The sequence below is a fragment of the Chrysemys picta genome, chromosome 2, assembly GCF_011386835.1.
Source record: "Chrysemys picta bellii isolate R12L10 chromosome 2, ASM1138683v2, whole genome shotgun sequence".
Classification (NCBI taxonomy): Eukaryota; Metazoa; Chordata; order Testudines; family Emydidae; genus Chrysemys; species Chrysemys picta.
This window is the reverse complement of record NC_088792.1, coordinates 164,142,569-164,162,521: the sequence shown is the minus strand read 5'-3', so window position 1 is coordinate 164,162,521 and position 19,953 is coordinate 164,142,569. Positions and strand designations below refer to the sequence as shown.

The 19,953-nt window shown below is 46.5% G+C and overlaps 1 protein-coding gene across 3 annotated transcripts in view; it reads left to right on the top strand.

Moving 5' to 3' along the window:
* Positions 1 to 19,953, top strand: part of ZMAT4 (zinc finger matrin-type 4) — a 200,688-nt gene that overhangs the window by 951 nt on the left and 179,784 nt on the right. The gene's annotated exons all lie outside the window — the stretch shown is intronic.

Sequence of the window (19,953 nt, the reverse complement as noted above, 5' to 3'; positions counted from 1 at the left end):
CTGTCTGGAGAGGCACTCTTCGCCTCACTGTAGGAAATGTGTAGACAACTCTAATTAACTGATCTGCCTGGCTAAAGGATGAAGGGTTTGTTTTCTTGGAGGAGATGATTAAAAGCAATGAGATAGTGAGGATGCCAGCTACCAACTAGGGTGACCAGACAGCAAATGTGAAAAGTCGGGATGGGGGCAATAGGAGCCTATATAAGAAAAAGACCCAAAAATCAGGACTGTCCCTATAAAATCGGGACATCTGGTCACCCTACTACCAACTGACCATAGAAACCAGAAAGCCCAGGGCTGGTTGGGCTCAGAGATCCCAGCAAGAGGGCATCTCTGCAAATCTATCTACACAGTCATGACTTTCCAAGTAAGTTGTGTCCCGCTCTGTAGAACTGAGTACACATCCATACTGTTACATTTTGGTTATCTTTACCAAGGCTTACAAATTAGCCATGTTTCTGTATCCCGTGGAACAAAATCTGTGGTGGTGTTACCTTTGAGAACAACAAAGTCTCTTTAGAGTCAGGTTGTATTTTATTCCCCTTCATATATAACTCGCACCTGAATCATACAGCAGATGAGCTGTGGGTGTCAGGGTGTTGTCTAATGGCCCTCAGGGAGGAATATTCCTTCCCAGCCATGTCATGGACTCACCACTCATGCAACCCCAGCTCGATTGTGAGCGGTTGAGCTGGAAGGATAAAGTCAGTACAGAATCTGAGCTGCTCTAACTGCTTAATGCACTTCACATTGTTGTGTGCAGTGTCACTGTAGGCATGTCAGTCCCAAGATATTAGCGGGACAAGGTGGGTGAGGTAATATCTCTTATTGGACCAACTCTCATCAACAGACGTTAGTCCAGTAGAAGGTATTACCTCACCTGCCTTGTCTCGCTAACACTTCACAGCAAAGGGTCAGTCGGAGTTGTCAGAGCACCAGCCCTGGCTGACAGATGAACTTTGCTGCCACCTACACTGGAGGAACTTCGCAGCAGTCAGATTGGATTTATACTGGTGTAATGAAGAGCAGAGCACAGGTCAGAGTGTTGACGACATGGGATAATGCAGAGCGCTATTATTGTGATTTATATTGCAGTAGCAGCTTCTAGCCCCACTGTATTAGGTGGTGCACAGACCTAGCAAAAGACAGTACCTGCCCCACAGAGCTCAGCCATGCACAGAGGAGATTACATTGCCCACAATGCAGTAACCAGGGATTTCTAGTGGCTGAGGCACTGCTGAATTCCCCCTGAAGGCCGCAGGCCCATCCCATCAGCCTTGTGCTGGCTGGCCCCTCTGTTCGGGGTGAATCTCGTCAGGGCCAGCTCCAGGCACCAGCTTACCAAGCAAGTGCTTGGGGCGGCCACTCTGGAGAGGGGCGGCACGTCCAGCTGTTCAGCGGCAATTCGGCGGACGGTCCCTCACTCCTGCTTGGAGCGAAGGACTTTCCGCCGAATTGCCGCTGCAGATTGCGATTGTGATCGCAGCTTTTTTTGTTTTGTTTTTTGTTTTTTGTTTTTGTTTGGCTGCTTGGGGCGGCCAAAACCCTGGAGCTGGCCCTGAATCTCGTCCAGTATAACAAGGCTCATTTTCAGTAATAAGCCCTCTACACTCTCCTTATGGCAAGGGCTTCTTGATTAGAAAATGGAATCCTGAATTAACCATTTGTACAGATCCGAGCTGCTGCTGCAATTCCTTCTCTGTGCTGCCTGCGATTTGCACATCAATGCAGTCTCCCTGGCAGGGTGAATTCAGAAAAGCCCCATTTGCACTTGAATATCCAGTTAACATATGGGTAGGCAGTTGATGTCTCAATCAATTTCCAAGGCTCACCACTACAAGCACTGTAGTGTGTGTGTGTGTGTGTGTGTGTGTGTGTGTGAGAGAGAGAGAGAGGTGCTGTGCATAAAAGAAGAAATTGCACAGGGTGGAATGTGTTAGAATTGGCACATTGGAAAAAGCACACTCTTCTGGAATGTGCAAACATCCCGCTCACATATAAAGTAATTAACTCTATTTATGTTCCTGAGATTGAGGCTAAACCCAGCCTCAGAAAGCAGCTCACTCACATTTAAGGCTTTATAATCATTATGCTAACATCTTTCTTTTGAAAACATTTTCAGTTTCTTAAACAGTTAGAATATTTATAAAATATGGCATCAGTTACTACATATTTCTTTATTCTTGCTGATTATACAGCCTCTAATTACACTTAATGCTGCCATGATATACAAATAAGAGGCTTAAGAAAAGCTCTGTGATTTGTCTGTGTTGTTCTTTTCAAGTAGTAGATTGCAGCAGTCTCTCTCCCTCCCTCCCTTCCCCCTGGAAGAGAATTAGTTTAGTTAGGCTGCCTAAACTACAGTACTCCATGCGCTGTCCTCACTCCAGCCAGCACCTCACCAACCATGTTGGTCAAAGCTAACAATTTATGACAGATAACATTCAGCTTCATGTTATTTGGACTTCAAATGCTGTGTTTTCAGCCAGCTTGATGCAATCATTTAAAGACAGGGAAACGTTTTCCTGGATCCTTCTTACTGGCTGTAAAACAACCATTGTTGGAATAACTGAACTCCTGTGGTTGGTCACTAATAAAAGTAACACAGGCTTACACTATAAATGGCAATATTGTTGTAGTCCAAGCCCTGTGACATCATTCAGTTGCACTCCGTTAGCATCTCATAATGATGATGATCAGCTCCATTAGGGAGTCTAGGTTGGGGCCCACAAATATCTAGAATTTGATGAATGCAAATCAGAGAGGGGAGTGGGGTGAGGAAATTTTCCGTTGTCTTAAGTCAAAATGATGAAATCCCAGCCCTCCAAAGCCATCTATCATAAGTGATAAGAGTCCTGTTTGAATTAGACAGGACATTAAAAGTTGGCTGATGCGGACTGGGCCCTTAGGAAAACAAAAATTACTTGGCCTGGAATGTCTTGGCTCTTAACTTCTGTTACAATTTCCCTGGCTATTTAAGTCTTATTGTTTGTATATAATTCCCTGTTTGCAAAACTGCTTATTATAGACTAGACAGCCCCCTCCCTCACCCCCAGCTCCTCTGAGTTACAGCAGCCTGTTGAGCAAACTCATCTCTGGTATTGCAGAGACTTGCAGGGGGGCCTGGGGTGATGGAGGGTAGTGTAAGTCAAACCCACTGCTAGCAAGAACTGAGCTGAAAGGACTCTCACCAGTGGGGGACCCATGCAAAATCCGCTGCTCTCTCTCTGATCTGCTATAGCAAATGGCAGCTGCCTTTTCCCAATAGGTGGCAAGAGTTTCTCAGGTGGTCTCATTACTGCTGGGAATCCCTTCCTACAGGGCTCCCGCACAGCTCCCTAGGGAGTGGCTTATTTCAAAAGGGTTGCCAGAGGTTTCAAAGTCAGGGCCCAGTCCTGCCGAAGCTGTGTGCAGCACTCCGGGCTGACTCCAGCGAGAGCAGGCACAGGCTGTAGGACTAAGAGCATGGTGCTGATGGACCCCTGCATCCTGGAATTCAATGGGACCTTGTATGGATGCAGGGGCCTGTCCACACGGCTCTCCTTGTAGGACTGAGTGCTTAGTTTAGAGTTGAGAGTCTCAGCCTCAGATCCCAGGGAGCAGCAGGAAAAGGAAGCTCCGAAAGGAGCCAGAGGCCCCTACCCTGCAGAGGGAAGAGAACAGGTTAACAGCCCCCTCCCATTCATTTTTCTTTCTGCCAAGGCAATGGGAGGAGAGTGGGAGAGGCAGTGGGTTGGGCATCTCATTCACTGCACGTTACCAGCTGAGTGCTCTGGACAAATTTCAGAATCGTTCTTTGCAAACCTGGGAGATGAATCCCTCTCTGATTAGCGGGCACCTTCCCCTGTGCCAAAGTCAGCAGTGAGCTCACAGCGGGGCCGTGTTGCTGCAGGAGGAAGGAGCTGCTGGAGCTTTATTTTCTCTGACTGAAATACAGTCTCTCCAGAAAACCTGGACCTATATTTGCAGCTTGGGCGACAGCAATGTTTTTCTTTCTCTCCCGCCGCCAAAGAACACTTTGGACTCAGCCCAAGGCCAATGTTGTTCCTCCATGGATAGCCAGCCAAATCCCCTCATCCTTCATGGGGTGGGACCCTGGCAGTGACAGTGGAGCCTGACAGGAGTCTCGCCTGCCTCCCATTAGCCAGGGCTGGCAAGCTAATCTGCTCAATGGCTCAGCATTTGAGAGGAAGCGACACTCACTTCTCATGACTGGAGGGGGGGAAAGCTGACCGCGCTGAGGTTATAGATGACCTCCAAGTCCTGCCAAAAAGGCACTGTTCCTGCATGAGTTTTCTGCTGCAGAGTCCCTGGGCAAAGGCAGCATTTGCCAGCTATTAGCTCACCTTTCCTGAAGGTAAAGCACCGTTAGCCCCTAGGGAAGCAGGACTGTCTGGAGGAAGGTGCTGGCCAGTGACTCAAGAGCTGCATGTTAACTCCTGGCATGGCTGGGACAGACCTTTCAAAAGAAACACACATGGGTGCTGAGCTCTCATGAAACCCTGGCCCCTGCTATTGCCTCACTGCAGCTCCCTCTGTATGAAACCACCCTGTGTCCATTTAGACTGAGCTCTCTGGGATAGGGAAGGTCTCTCGCTGCAGGTGGGATCGGTGCCAGCACACCAGGGCCCTGATCTGAGCTGGGGTCTCTGTTATGACTAATAGTGATTCATGTCACGCCATTACGGCATGGGACTTCGAGGAAGAGGAGAAGGACCTAGGGGTTCTTGTAGACCGCAGGATGACTATGAGTCGACAATGTGACGTGGCGGTGAAAAAAGCCAATGCTGTCTTGGGATGCATTAGGCGAGGTATATCTAGTAGGGATAAGGAGGTCCTGCTTCCGTTGTACAAGGCGCTGGTGAGACCTCATTTGGAGTACTGTGTGCAGTTCTGGTCTCCCATGTTTAAAAAAGATGAACTCAAACTGGAACGGGTGCAGAGAAGGGCCACTAGGATGATCAGAGGAATGGAAAAGCTGTCGTACGAAAGGAGACTAGAGGAGCTTGGGTTGTTTAGTCTGACAAAGCGAAGGCTGAGAGGGGATATGATTGCTATCTTTAAATATATTAGAGGGATTAATACAAGGGAGGGAGAAGAATTATTCCAGCTTAGTACTAACGTGGATACCAGAACGAATGGATACAAACTGGCCGTGGGGAAGTTCAGACTTGAAATTAGACGAAGGTTTCTGACCGTCAGAGGGGTGAAATATTGGAACGGCCTACCGAGGGAAACGGTGGGGGCGACGGACCTGTCTGGTTTTAAGATAAAGTTAGATAAGTTTATGGAGGGAATGGTTTAATGGTAAAGCATAGTAGTCAAGGAAAGCCAAGCAATGGTGGGTAAATAGTATAATGGCTAACGGGGTCGGGCTGGAGACTCTTGCCTATATGCTCGGGGTCTTACTGATCGCCACATTTGGGGTTGGGAAGGAATTTTCCTCCAGGGCAGATTGGCTGAGCCTCTGGAGGTTTTTCGCCTTCCTCCGCAGCATGGGGCAGGGATCTCTAGCAGGAGGGTCTCTGCCGATGGAAGTCACTAAAAACAGGATTGGGGACTTCAACAGCAGAGTCCAGGGAAGGGGCAGGGACGGTTTTATGGCCTGCAGCATGCAGGGGGTCAGACCAGATGATCATAATGGTCCCTTCTGACCTTAAAGTCTATGAGTCTATGAATGGCTCGAGGGGAACAGAAACCTCTTCCTCAAACAAACCCAGGGATGCACTTTCCCCATGGGGGCCGTGGCAGGGCCCAATCCTCCTCACCTTGAAACCATTCTGTGAAACCTTCCTCAGACCAGTCCCTGTTGAGGTCCAAGGAGGTGGGAGGGTGCTCTGCAGCTCCTAGGATCAGCACAACAGTGTGACCCAGGGGAAGGGGCAGCACAGTGGGGACAAGGAACTTGCACAGATCAGGAAAACAAACCTTTGCAGCTTACAAACACATCTGTTGGAGTCTGCCCTTTACCAACAGTGACAAACTCCTTCCGAGAAGTGCCAAGGAGACAGCGTGTGCAAGGAAAGTCTGCAATAATAATTCTACTAACTATGCCCATAAATTATATTAAACAATTCCCCCGTGGCCTCAGAAACCAACTTGTTACTCAAACTGGGAGGGGGGGGGGAAATTGTTCTTTAATCAAATATTGAACACAAGTCTGGCCAGGTCCCCAGCAGGCATGGCTGGAGCACAGAGGATATTGCTGGCACAGGGAGAGCTTACCCTGGGTCACATTTGGAGTGGGTACAGATGGTGGGATCTCCTTTCACAACAATGGAGTTGCACCAATTTATACCAGCTGCGAATGTGGCCCCGTGGCTCTGTGCTCCTGGCCCCCTCTTTCCTTGTTAGATGATTACCATGGTGCTGTCTTGCAGTGTGACTCAAAAGTACTTTCGATTTTAAAGAAATCGAATACTAGAGCTGGGCAAAAAATGTCACAAAGACAAAAATTTGAAAATTTTTGCCAATTTTTGAAGAAACCCTTTTGTTTTGCAACCCGCTTGTAGAATAGCTAACATTTTTCAAAGTTTGGGGGAAACATTTGTTCTAAATCTTTTTTTTCTGCCCTTTTTGACCTAAAGTTGGGTGCAGCACAGCAACCAGCGGTTGAGCTAATAGCTTTCATTAGCTGGGACTTCTGTCTTGGAGGGCTAGTCTACACTGGCTACGTTAATTGTGTAGTCGTGGCAGAGCGCTGGGGGAGAGATCTCCCAGTGCTCTAAAAAAATCCACCTCCGCGAGGGGCGTTGCTCCCAGCACTTGTGCTTTACAGCGCTGAAACTTGCTGTGCTCAGGGGTGTGTTTGTGTAGACAAGCCCTTAGTATGACAGCTGGGGCAGTCAGTAAACAGGTACTTCCAGCTAGCGCCAGGAGGAGCTTGGAGATGTGTCCTGGCTACAGGAACTCTGCTAGCTCTCAATCCATGGCTGAGAGGGCAGAACAGGGTAGTTGATGCAATGAGGCCCAGTATAGCCAAAATACAGGTACTGCATCTTCTTCTGAGTTTTGAAAGTGCCAAACCCATCATGTCTGTGTGGTATTGATGACAAATGTTCGACACTGGTGAGGGCTGCCTTTGTTACATGATCACACGGCGCCTAGCACAGCGGGACCTTGATCCCCAGACTGCGGCCTCTGGGTGCTACCACAATCCAAGTAATTACACTGACAGTCACGAGAGCTGGGCATGTGGTTGGAATGTTTCTTAAACAAAGAGCAGCTTGTCCACCCAAACAAACATTGCGTGGAGAGCTGTTTAATTTGATTTTTTCCAATGGAAAAAAGAGAACCAAAACATTTTTGGCTCTCTGTTTTTATCCCCTCCCTGCTGCTTTTCCCCCCTTTCCCAGTGAACAGAATGGGGTGGGGGAGGCGAGGAGGAGAGGAAGACAGAAAAGGAAAAAAACAAAAGCAAAAAAGAACACTGGAAACAAAGATTCTATTTCTCTTTTTTGAAAAAAAAATCCAGTTGTTCAGTGAAATTGAACTGAAAATACGTCGCATTTCTTAGTAATAAACACTCATCATTCAGGAAAGATGCCTGATACCTGAACCGAGTGTGGCAGCTTTGTGTGGGTTTGTGCTCTGGGCATCTGCTGGTGAGGGGCAGTAGTGACTGAATTTATTTGCTGGGGTCCTTTAAGAAAAGTTTTCCCTTTACCCTGAGTAGGTGGGGCCTGATCCTGGGAGGATGCTGAGCACCTTACAGACTGTGGGCCAGAGCTGCGTCAGCGCTGCTCTCTCTGGTGTGTTTAGTGGTTTCCCAGAGAAGAAGCCAGGCTTTAGGCAAGGAGCATGTGTGAGCTGAGCATTTACAGCGACTTCAGGTTGATTACACAGGTCGGATTAGGTGCACTGGAGACAGCATGGGGAGTTGGAATGATTGGGCGAGACGGGGCAGCTGGCCGAGGACTCTGCCATTTTAGCTCAATGAATGAACTAGATTTTTCTGCAAGGTTTCAGGTGTGAACCTGGTGGCTGTATGACACCCACCTTTCTCCTGAGGCAGCCTCTAAAGTGAGACCCAGCGTCTCCTTCCTCTTCTCTTGCTCCGGCTCACATCATGTATGCCTTGTGCACATGAACAGCAGTGCAAGGGTTAAGAGACAAAGCCTGAACGAAGCACTGAAATTTCACTGCATAATGGAACTCCCTTGAACTGGGTAAGCATCAACACAGCTCCCCTTGTTACGCTTGACAGATGTGCAACAATAGACAATGAGTCAAAGTTGGGAGCCAGAAAATAGCTAAGAAAAAATGTTGCTGAGAATTAGCTGCCTTGGCCGGGAGAGTGGAGCGCTCGTATAACAGTGCATTGTTCTCCGGGATATAAATCTCAATTGAAATATGAACACCAAGACATCTAAAACTTTTCTAACTAGAATATGCATCAATAAAAACAGCCTCCTATTTATCAGCTTCACACTGAGGCACCAAGCTGAAATCCCATGCTCCAAGGCCGGGTTAAGAGGCTGACTTACAAATGGACCCTGCAATCCAGGCCAAGTACTGTACAGAGTAGAGCTAGGGAAAGCAGCTGATGCAGTCTGCTCAGCAGAGCAAGTGCTGGGCTGCTGGCTGACAGCCAGCATGTGTTCCAAAGTGGGCCCGGTTAGTGGGGGACCTAGGCTTAGACGTGGGTGTCTGGAAGAACAGGGCCTTACGGACACAGTGTCCTTGATTGCGAGGTTCTGTATCAGTGTCATCACTGACCTGTTGTGTGGGCCAGAAACCAGACTTCAGAGATAAAAATGGTCTTGTCATTAAAGTATCAGACGGGGGCGAGAAGGGCTGGATTCCCCTTCGTCCTGAGTGACCTGGGGCAAGTCACTTGATATCTGTGCCTCCGTTCTGTCTCTCTCAAACTGGGAGAGTGGCACTAGCACTTCCTTTCTGTCGCACCTCTGCGTGGCCAGTCTACTCAGATTGTCACTCTTTAGGGCAGGGACAGGGACTCTGGCTGGGAGAGGGAAGCCCTCCTGTAGTAGTTTTGTTCTCTTGGTCAGGTGAAATATAAGCCCCAACTACTAAATAAGCTTTTCAGAGGGATATTTATAAATTGTTTTTCTTCCTCCCTTTGGCTGGGGGAAGGGACCCCTAATTTTGTCCCAAGAGGAGCAGAGGGCGTTTCTTGTAACTTGAGTCTCTCACGCAGGGCTGAGTGAATAATCCAGAACAAACTGACTGATGAGTGAATTTCACCTTCTTGGGCAGAACGTGAAATTCCCAAACAGCCGTCCTCCAAAATGATTTTTGCATGTGGGTCATTGTGGATATTCCCAGTTGACAATTGGGAATTTGCTAGGTGCTATTGTTTCTGTTCCTGATCGGATTGCTGGCATCCCTCACCAGCACACCTACTCATGTGGATTTGCCGGTGGTATATCTGCTTGTAAAATTTTGTGTTCACTTTCTGCAGATATCCCCGTGTTTGAGTTTGAACTGTGATTTCACTCTAGTCGGACTCAAGCTTGCGAATGTTCAGTGGAGGCAAATGCGAGAGGATCTCACTAGGGGGGAACTGGCTTTTTTTATGTGAATAAATATTCATAAACGGTTTTTCCTTCAGTGCTCCCTTGGCTCCACTCACAATGGTGACAATACGCAGGTTGGTAATTGATTCAATAGGGGCATCTAAATGAGTACAACTGGCATGATTTTCACAAGCTCTGGAGTCTGAGTGCCTTGCTTGGCTGCTTGAAAGCTGCTGGCTATTTCCAGAGCCCTCTCCCCTCTTTAAGATGAGGCAGTAGGTGGGTTTTCTTTGTCTATAATCAACCTCTCCTACTTCAGGCTTCTCCTGAGCAACTTCCTAATGTACATTCAACTCCTGCTGTGCATGTTTAATGGCCATCGAGACACTTCTGGAAAGGCTATGGGCAACTCCTGCTCATAAAGCCAGTTAAAGAAATGACTTTCACCAGATAATTGAGATTTCTGCTTCTCCAGACAGAACAGTTTCCCTTTGAACACAATTCATTTGTAAACCTGACGGTCCCTCTCTTTAATTGATTAGCATCTAATAATACATGCTCTGTTTTCTCAAAGTAAAACTGACTTAATGGCCGGATACTTGTGTCACTTTTATGCAAGTATTAAATTGCAGTCTAGAAGCCAAATCCTCTGCTATTACAAAATGGAATTAAGAACAGGGCAGACAGCAGCAGGTAAATTATGAACAAGAGCCATTGTTTGCCTGCAGATATTAAAGTTTCTTCAGCTCAGTCCTAGAAAAGCACTGCTGTGCCTTCCAGAGCTATATAAAAATTTAATCTGCTCCTAGTTTTAGCTTTAGGACGGGACCCAAGACAAACTCTATGCAGATCATCTTACTTTGCTCATGAATAGGAATAGCTACTCCAGCAGTGCACCTGTCACTGGAAAAAGGTATTGGAAGAAGCCAGTGGAGCTACATAAAACCAACCACGATGCAGTTGCTGAATTAGACTAGTGGGCCTTTCTTTTGGGCTCACAGAGATCTCTCCACTCTCCCTCCTTGTGAGGGGTCCCTCCCTTCTCTGTTCCATCCACCAGCACAGCAGAGATGCACCTGATGTGCACTATTGTCAGAGTCGAGGAAGGAGCCAACAGGATGCCACGTGTTAATGCATTGCATGTCCTAGGGAGGGTCCTGTGTTCTTTACATTCCGATCTCCTCACTGAGTGTCCTGGTCCCACATTCGACTCTGCAGGAATCATCTTGCCAAGAATGCAGAGAGGAGCGAGGTGGGTTGGGAGCCAGTGTGGAGTCAGATTTTCTGGTTTTCCCCCATGATCTCAAGGGAGTCTCTGGTTTTGAGGCCTGAAACTCCAGCCACATCCATGGGCAGCCCCCCCCATCCCAGAAACTTTGAGTTTCTAACACAAGCGAAAATGTGTGAATGTTGGTGGGAATTTCCCACATGGGAATAACATGGCCCGTAACATGCAAGATCTTTGGAGTACGGACCTTGTCTTCCTACCTGTTTGCAAAGTCCCCTGCCCACCTGTGGAGCTGTGTGACTGAAAGTGAGCAGCAGAGAAGTCTACTGAGCCTAACCAAGTTGTGATCGCTGGCAGCTCGACATGGGCTGGGTCAGTGCACTGGTGGCGGGGTGGGAGAGAATTGATCTTCAAATAAACACCTATAAATTATCAAGTTGGGTGCTGTGCCCTTTGGCCCTAAGTGTCCCAATGGGAGCTGAGCACTGATGAAAATCTGCTCCTTGCTATTGAGGGGCCTAAATGGGCACTGAGCGCTTTTAAAAACTGTTTTTTCCTTTTGAAAACATTCCTGCGTTACCCACGTATACCACTAGGTGGCACATTTTGCACAAAAACAATCTTTAATTGGGGACATGTGCAGTCAGTGTGCTAGGAAATGGTTTTCCAGAATAATGTTCCTTGACAAATGCACCGTAATTTATATTGATTGTTTTGTTAATGTTTCAGTAACGATGTTTGTGTTGCATCAACTCCGAGAGTGGTCTTGTGCTTTTTATTTTAAGGACATTATAAATATTGTAACCGTGGCCTTGTTGATCCTGGTCCATCCAAACCCCTGGAGTTAAAACTTCCCAAGCTAAGCCAAAGGAGATGCCCTGATTATCACGGGGCAGAATGTTGGCATGGATACGTGCAGTCTGGATGCTTCTAAAATTGCTTCTTTCCTCCACTCTGGGCTCTTCTTACAGTCATCTCTCTTGACCGATTTTGTAAGATTGAATTTGCTTTAAATATTGGCTTGTTTTAAATAAGTCAGAAGGCTGGAAGCAGCTTTTGTGTTCTTAGCTGGTACAGGGTGAGAATTCTCATTGCTTTGATGAGAATATGCCGTCTGATTTGCTCACGTTTCTCATTGAGCGGTGGTAGGCGAAGCACTCAAAAGGTTCCATTTCAGTCCAATTACAGGGGAATCTCTTCATTGTGTAGCCAATCTGGAGCACGCAAGCTGGTTCATTATGTGTTTCTATAATTGCTTGCTACTTTTAGAGTTCTCTTTTTAAAGATGAAAAGGTAAAAGTTGGTCCCCAGAAAATTCAGAAATTGACGAGTCTCTGGGCTGTGAGGCATGGAGATGAGATGATTCTTTGATTCATAATTTGCAGACTAATAAACTAATTAAGAAGGAACAAAAAATAAAAGCTTGGCTTTTTTGTTTAGCATCTTAAAATCTAAGTCAGTTAATTTTTGCTTTGTGGCTGTGAATGCTAATTGCATTGTAAGTGGAGACCTCCCTGTCAGCCAGTCAGAACCTTCAGTGATAGTAAATAAGGATTGGTTTCAGAGTAGCAGCCGTGTTAATCTGTATCTGCAAAAAGAACAGGAGTACTTGTGGCACCTTAGAGACTAACAAATTTATTTGAGCATAAGCTTTCGTGGGCATCGGGTTGCATCCGATGAAGTGGGCTGTAGCCCATGAAAGCTTATGCTCAAATAAATTTGTTAGTCTCTAAGGTGCCACAAGTTCTCCTGTTCTTTAAACAAGGATTGGTTGCATATAAAGTGCCTTCCTCAGGAAGCATCTGAAACTTGGACACACTAGGAGATGCCTTTAAGGCACAAGGACCCCCAGGGAATGCACATTCAACAGATGGTAGGAAAAGATTTCTGTTGTCTTGCCTGGAATTTTGATCAAGATGACTCATCGCAGCATCAGGATAAGCAGAGGGACGCAAGAGAGCAAGGTCAAACCACATTGACTCACCGTGATCAGCGTCATTTTCAGGGGCCGTAGAAATAATGATGTAGATGCATCTGTTCAGTGCTGGTTCTGCCAGCCAGGGCAAGAGGCAGCCCCCTGTGGCACCACATATGACAGATCACAAGCCATTCAGTCACTACATGTGGCCATAGGCAGGCCGCTGTAGGGCAGTCAAGTCCACAGAGCTGGCTCCGTAGCCAAACTTCCCCAGATGTAAACTGAACAGAGTGAGGAGCTGAGGGTAAAGCCTGAAACAGAATATGTAGAGCTGGAATTTTAGGGCAAGTTTTAATTAGATAATTGGATAAAATGGTAAACCCCAGGGAACATTCCTCTCTCTCTTTTTTTTTTTTTTTTTTAAACTATAATCTCCATACTAGGGTCTGATCTGCGATCGATACTTCGCTACCCCTCATGCAGTGGAGAGACGCATCATGCCATCCCTTTTCCTAGGGCCTTGTGGTTATTTGCTTAGCACAGAGAAGGGCCTTTCTCACCTACATGGGCACGCTGAGGTTATTGTCGTTTATCATTTTACAGCACTTGAGTGCTTGACACACACACACACACACACACACACACACACACACACACACACACACACACACACACACACACACACCTGCCCTGGAGACCTAGTGCCCTACAGACCTACCTGCTGGGGAAGTACTACTATAACTGTGATAGGCACTACAGAGACCTGACTGGTGTGTCCAATCGAGGGCTAAGTGAGGTGCTATTTCACACAAGGCAAGTGAGAGCTCCAACAACTCTCCAGGAAAGATCCTGGTCCGATTCTGCTCACACTTTACACCAGCATTACAGTGCTGCAGTTCACTGATGATGGTGGGTCACTCCTGCTGTACACTGGTCTCACTGAGGAGAGAATCAAGCCCCTTCTCTTAATTCTGATCTAGTCACAGCACCTGCTTTGGGGTCATGTACACGTTGTCTAAAGTCATACGTTGCTATAGCTTTAAGCTGAGGTTCTTCCCTAACTGCTTCCCCAGAGGCTGAAACCCAGGGTCTCGGAGTACTTCCCCTCTGATTTCAAGGCTGTTTGAAATTGTCTCCGGGGCCTTGCCTTGGTTGGGAGCATGGCTCGCTGGAGGCTTCAATTTTGCAGGTGGGTGGGCTGGCCGAAGGGGTTTTGCATATTGGTGTTTAACTGACAGTGCAGATAAAATGCCCCGCCCGGTGCTCTAGGAGATTTTGGATGGCTGAGAGGCTTCTAGGAACAGGGACCTGCCTTTGTGTTTGCTAACTGCCTAGCTGAGCTGGGTGTGCTGTAGATAAACAATGCCAAGAGGTTTCTGTAATGTCAAGGTGGCATGGCAGGGCAGCGAGCCTGAGAAGGGTTGGGATGCAGTCGAGAAGGCGACATTCAGCACTTCTTGGGCGGATAGCCTGATTCTGTTCTATTTGTAACTTGCCGGGACTGCCGTAGATGTTCAATAAAGAATACCCTGATCATTGGCTGTAAATGAATTCTCAGATAAGTGTTACCCTGGAATAACCCATCAGTCTCCTTGCAGAGAGTGCCTTGAGCCACCTCCTTATGTTTCTATCCTGCAGCCATGCCAACTCGAGGATTAGTTTGCTTAATGATTTAGAAGTTCCCAGGGAGGCTTCCAAGGGAAGGGTGTGAAGCCGTTGCAATTATCCAGCAAGCAACATTCCATTTTATGGTTTCAATTCTACCCAAAAGTGTAAGGAGGAAACTGGTACCTTCTGTTTGAGTCTATAGGTCTCTCCTTAGTAAAGTTACTGTGACACTGGCAAAGCAGGTGCCAGCTCCTGCCAAGGTCCCCATGGCTCAGTGGAACACTGACAAATACATGGCTGGAATCCGTCTGGCTCACCTGGGTGTTAGTATTGTTAAAATAGGGATTAGAGTTATAAGAATGTGCTTAGTGTTTATTGAATGCTTGTGAGTTGCTGCTGACATTGATCTCACTTATAATATCTCTATCTCCATTGTAAGGGAATACTTGAGCATCCGTGTTGTGAGCCTCTAACTATGTAAATCACCAGATAGGAGAGAGACATTAACCAGCAGGAAATGCTACTCGCCAACAGAACATAGGTCCTGTCCCACAAGGAAGGCCCATCCACACCAGACGGAGTGGAAGATTAAAGAGGACAAAAGACTTTTACTGCTCCCTCCCCCGGCCACCTTTCCTGAAGAGGAGATGTGCAAGTGAATTCCTCTTGTCAGCTGAGTTAGCAGCTCAGAGCAGAAAGGGGGAAAGGGAATAAAAGCCCCTAACCAGAAGGAACTGGATCTTTATGCTGCTTGGGCTCTGGGGAGCAAGGATTACCAGGAATAAGCAAAAGATCTCCCAGTGTATTGTCTGGGTTTGCCCTAAAGGATGTATAGAGCTTGCTTGTTATAGAAGCATCTGTTACCTTTTGAAATTTAAGATTAGAACTCGTGTGTGTGTGTGTGTGTGTGTGTGTGTGTGTGTGTGTGCGTGTGCGCACGCATATATTCTATATAAAATTGTCTTTACACCTGCTTTAACTTTGTAAATAACTCTATGGTTGTCTTTGGTGTGCGCTCTAAGGGGTAAGTGACTGACCCTTTGGGACTGGGAGTAACCTGAATATTGCTGTGGTTCATGGTGCCTGGGACCATCTGTCACAAAGGCAGGCTCACTGTGTGGAATACCCCATGTCTGACTCCATGTTAAATAACTGGCTGGTGAAATCTAAGTACAGAGCCCACAGCCCGTGTGGGGTTTGTGCCTGGGTTCCTTGCAGTCTGCCCTGAGGTTGGTCCTTGTGTTCTTGAGCCACTGCAGGACAGCTCAGGTCTGACAACTAGTTTTGACGGGAGTTCTAGATTGGAATTGGGGTTTGATGCCTAAATAGGCTATTTCCTCCAATATCCTCTGTGATTATTGCTGAATATGCTGATCTCCAAGGGCCCCTCAGCATACATGAAGGGGTTGGGAGTGGGCTCCTGCCAGACCTAGGTATTTCCCCATGTCCTGAGAGCGACTGGCAGTATAATTAGTGTGTGATTCAGGCAAGGGGCTGTTTGTGTTGCTTCATTTTCTGATAGTGATGCTCTGATGTGCATGGCTAAAAGCCGCAGAACTGAGTGAAAGCAGCAGCTGGAATTGAAGCCTGGTCATCCTCTCTCCACCCGAGATGCTGACATAACCGTGCTGTTAAAGACGTGCAAGGGGCAGTGCATGAAGCCAGGAGTTGTTCACAAATTCTTTCTATGCCCCTGAAGCTGACAGTGGCTCTTTTCCTGGACCCCTTCTGATGCTCCATGTTCTCTCAGCTGCTCTCATTGTCCAGCCTGTAAGGAGAAAGTTGTCTCAGTGCATTTGTGCCCAAAGCTCCGTATCTGACAGAGGGGGAGGGCCCCTGTCAGTTCAGACTCCTGTGCATTACAGAGAATTGTGCAGACACATAACTGGGGCTGGCTGCAGGGCCCTTTGTATCATAATTCAAAGCCAGCTTGCTTGAGGTTCTTCCCAGAGCAGCAATGCCCTTTCTCAAGCCCAGGGGGCAGCCTGAGCGAGCTAGTTGGAGAAAAAGCAAAACTAATGAAATATAGGAAGATCTAATTACCTGTGAGGAAGGCCGGCTCCTGAGGTGAGCTGGGATCTTGATTATCTGTTGTCTCCAAAGCACTGTTTCCATTTATCCTGTCTCTGATATAAATGAGTTCTTAACCTGCTTTCTGCAAAAGAAGAAATTATCATACCCACATTCATTAAGTATTGCTTAATGACCGTCTAAATTAGCAAACTGATCCATGGCATCCTAATACTGAAGTTAAGAGTCTAATTCGGAAGGTAGTACATTCCCTGTCCCCATCCTGGTTGTAAGTCTTTTAATGGCAAGCCTCTTTCCCAAAACACCATCCTTTCAAAGTTTCCTTCTCATCTGGGTCATGTTGCTCTACTTTGCAGGTGGCTCACTACAGAACCTGCATATATTTTTTTTAATTTTTTTTTTTTTTTTGTCAAAGCTGAAGTGTCTTTGAAATATGACTTTGCATCTAACATGGAAGGTAATGAGGAGACTTTAAAGAGCTACTGATGCCTCATGGAAAACAGAAAAACATTCTGTTCAGGAACACTTCTGCCTGGCTGTCTTATCTGCTCTTCCCTTTGCTCATGTTCAGTTGCAAGGGGCACTATAAATATACAGAGTTAAACATCAAAATGAGAAACCTTGGAAACCAAATGGGAGTTGAGTTGTTTATTCACCATGGAGCAGCTGGGGAAAGGGAAAGGTAGTTTGTCTGCTGGTATCTCCGTTCTATGGCTATTGTGGATTGCACGAGGACCTGAGTTGGTAGCTGTGTACTCTGGGCAGTGCTACTGAAGGGGGATCATGTAGCATTTAATTACCTTTCCTGGGGCCACTTGTTAGCTCTTAAAAATAGTTATGGCAGCTTGCGAGGCACTGGGAAAAGTCCAGGGTTCAAAGGAACAGAAATGTAAGGTAAGCGTTACAAGGGGAACATAGGCTAGGCAGTGCTATATTGGTACTCAGGAGGCCTGGGTTCTACCTAGCTCACCGTGGAGGAGCTGCTTCCCTCCCTTGTGCCTCAGTTTTCCCATCTGTAAAGCGGGGCTAAAGATGCAGACCCCCTTTGGGAAGCACTTTTGGGATTTACTGATGACGTGTTATATATGGGCATGGTGGTGGTAACTGCTATATGGAATCAGACTGGGGCCATCTAGGCCAGGAACCTGGCTCATGACCATGGCTAGTACACCTCTACCCAGATATAACGCGGTCCTCGGTAGCCAAAAATCCCTACTGCGTTATAGGTGAAACCCCATTATATCAGGATAGCGGCGGCAGGGCTCTGATGCTGATTTTAAAGGGCCCAGGGCTCCCTGCAGCAGCCGGAGCCCCGGGCCCTTTAAATCGCTGGCCAAGCCCCACTGCTGGAGCCCCGGGGTTACCGTGCTATATGCGAACCCGTGTTATATCGGGTCGTGTTATATCAGGGTAGAGGTGTACTAGGTGCTTCAATGGAAGGGTCAGGACACCCTGAAGTGGGCAATTAGGAAAGACCCTGCCCCTAAGGAGTTGCTTTCTAAAGCTCATATCCCCTGAAGCATGATGAGGCATCCCTTCCCAACTGTATACAGCCTGTCTAAAGTAACTGGGGCTGTTCTTATTATCCATAGATAGGTCCAAGCTAGCATGGACCTAACATTTTTGGAGGACACAGGAACAGAAAGGGGCCTAGGACCATAAGGTCTTGGCTAAAATAAGCAGACTCATTTGCCAGTAGCTGCTGTCTCCTAGCATTTGAAGCAAAAGGTCCTGTTTTGTTCCCCTATAAATCCTGAATTGGCTTGAGGACTCTTAATCTCATTTTTGCACATCTTGTTAAGTTGTGCAACTTGTTCCAAGATCTGTCCTCAAACAATGTATTTATCGTGGCATAAGAAACTTTTTTAAAAAGCGGAAATGTGGGGATGAAGAGAAATTAGGGGAGGTGCATGGAGCTGTGGGATGGAATTAAGAAAGGGAACATTTAGGCAGAATACAAAGAAAACCACAAGAGAATCCAACCACTAATTGCCTGGGGTTAGGAAGAGGCTTTCCTCTTAGGCATGCCATTGTACAACTGTCCATTCCGACCATTTTACACCTCATTCTAGCCATAGCTGGAGATAGGATACTGAACTGGATGGACTGTTGTTCTGGTCCTGATCCACATCAATTGCTATGTCCCTGACAGAGCTAAAATCTTGCTTAGCAATCTTCCACAGCGGTGGTGGAGTCTTTGTCTGGTTTAATTGTAGGTCTCTCAAGTGATAAAGCACAAAATGTGCTGTAGGGAGCAATCCTATACTGCCCTCCCTGGGGTGGACAAAATGTGATCTATATAAAGGGACGAGCTCCAATGTCTATTTATTGTTCTATTTGCTTTTGCAGTGAAACCAGAAAAAGAAAAGTTTTTGCCCGAGACATTATTATTCTGCAACTCCAGGAAAGTCTAATGGGTACTGCTTAGTGCAATAGACAGTCGAGAGAGTCATTCTTCGAAATCAAGATTGGGAAGGCACCAGGACAATATAAGGAAGTTACATTGTCTGTCTCTGCAGTGTAACTGGATAACCTGCAGACTTAGGTTTGCAGTGCAGCAGCCAGTCGCTGAACAAAACATTCCTTTGCCACTGAGTTAAGCTTTGCAGTAAGTTTCCCAGGCAAATGACACAGCTGCCGTCTTCTGAGTACAAAACATTTGTTGCCATAGCCATAGGCCATTCATTAGATGGAGAATTATTTTGGCACCAAAATACAATACTTAACTTTCCTCTGAAACTGCATCTTACCTGTGCTTGTCATGATAACAAAACTGAAAATGCAAAAGGCAGTTGGGAGATGGTTACCAGCTGAGTGTTGCCAGTGCTACATCCCTGCTAATAGCGTTTTTAAAATTAGCCTCTGCTACAGAAATTCTTCAGTGCACTATTAACAAGGCATACGGAAAAGAAATGCAGACATTTGACAAAGGACAATTAGGTTTTACAGCTCGTGTGTGCAAGAAGCTGGCGGAAGGCAGGTGGGTGAGTGAAGAAGATGTGAGATTCAATCTCATTGCAGATCAATCAGTGCAAAAATGTGAAAGATGCTTCCTCTCATTACTCGGGCAAATTGAAACAAACAACTTGTAGGTCAAAGCAAACACATACCTAGCAAACAAGGCAAGCCAATTTAGCAGAGAGGACTAAATGGGAGGTTGATCTGAAACTGGACTTTCATAAGCTCAGGAGGAGAAACCAGTTGAGCCTGACTTAATGCAAATCATAGCTGGTATTTATCTGGAAATGCTGCTCCAGGAGATGCCCCCTGGAATTGATAGGATTCGTTTCTGGCAATCTTGGAATAAATAGGAATTCCAGGCTTGACTCATTTGATGTTAATAAGCACATTTTTTTTTCTTACTACACTGCAGGCTTGAAGTTCCTTGAAACTGAAAATGATGCACATCTACTATACTGCACATAGCAATTCAGCAGCATGCCAGATGAATGGGCTTAGATATAGCTGAGCAATAACCAGTCCTCTTGGTAGCCAACTGATAGTGATATAATTAGCAAAGCCATTAATCCTTGCTCAGCGTTACTATAAACTTCATGGAATTTATATCAAGGCAGACCAATAGCATGTTGCATTCTGGGGGGCAGTTAATATGGAAGATGCTAAATAAAACTCTTTCTCCTACTGATTTGTACCCTATGGCCACAATACAGAACCCACAAAAAAGGCAC